This window comes from Halyomorpha halys, unplaced genomic scaffold, assembly GCF_000696795.3.
Source record: "Halyomorpha halys isolate HHAL.00 unplaced genomic scaffold, Hhal_1.1 Scaffold1957.1, whole genome shotgun sequence".
NCBI classification, from domain to species: domain Eukaryota; kingdom Metazoa; phylum Arthropoda; class Insecta; order Hemiptera; family Pentatomidae; genus Halyomorpha; species Halyomorpha halys.
Genome location: NW_027109284.1, coordinates 33,828 through 34,805, shown reverse-complemented (window position 1 = coordinate 34,805; position 978 = coordinate 33,828). Strand labels below are relative to the sequence as shown.

The 978-nt window shown below is 29.3% G+C and overlaps 1 protein-coding gene across 4 annotated transcripts in view; it reads right to left on the bottom strand.

The window, feature by feature from the left end:
* LOC106690899 (ovochymase-1) overlaps positions 1-978 on the bottom strand; it is a 29,622-nt gene that overhangs the window by 20,468 nt on the left and 8,176 nt on the right. The window lies entirely within an intron of this gene.

The following is a 978-nucleotide window of genomic DNA, read 5'->3' as shown; positions in this document are numbered from 1 at the left end:
AAAAATAACTTGGGTTCAAATAAAAAGCTTCAATATTTAACAGATAGGAGAATTTTATTTAAATTTTAAAATATAATTAGACTCTTAATCTCAGGGCGGGTTTCTAGGCAATCAGAACACTAATTTTTAATAACACTTAATTTAAATTAATATCTCTTTTGCACATGTATTTAAATTTAGGTATAACAAAACTAACCAATTTCATAGAATCTTCTTTTGATGATTTTCTCAACAAACTAGCACTGATTGTGGGCAATCTTTCACTAAACAAACACTAATAAAACAAAATTTGGTTCTCTAAAAGTTTTCAACTCCCTTCTCATCCACCGAAATCTGTTGTTTGGCAATCCAAACAAAGTATCCTTTTTTTCTTCATAGGTGACTCTCCGATGTCTCCGTTTTTAAGATGCCCACCCTTGAGCTGGACAAGAGATGATGACCTCCTCATCCAGGAAACATCATTCCCCGCCCGTGCCTAAGCCATGAATGAAATGCCAAAAACCAAAACCTGTATGTAAACATCGATTGTCACACAACAGTTTTGGATTTTCGCAAATGATTTACTTTCTGAATATTATTCTTTAGCACTATTTCTTGACTTCTATGTTTTCTTAAATTTACTAAATTTTCAATTATGATGGGAAGTTAGACTAGAGTTTTTAAAATATTTGAATCTGCTCAACATGGCCGTGATTCAACGAACTTTTTGCAAGACACATGCCGCTATCGTGAATTTGAACGATATATTTTGGGACTGCATATTTTACTTAACAAAATTGGTTAGCTTGCTTTTAAGTTTAATACTACAAATAAACATGTTGAAATAATAAATCACATAAAACCTACTAACAATCATTTATATATAAAAATAACTCTTTACTCATAAAAGAGGATATTATACTAAAAATCTGTTATATAAAAAAAATAACAATTTTCTCATAAAAGAGCATATTACAATATATAATATATATTATATAT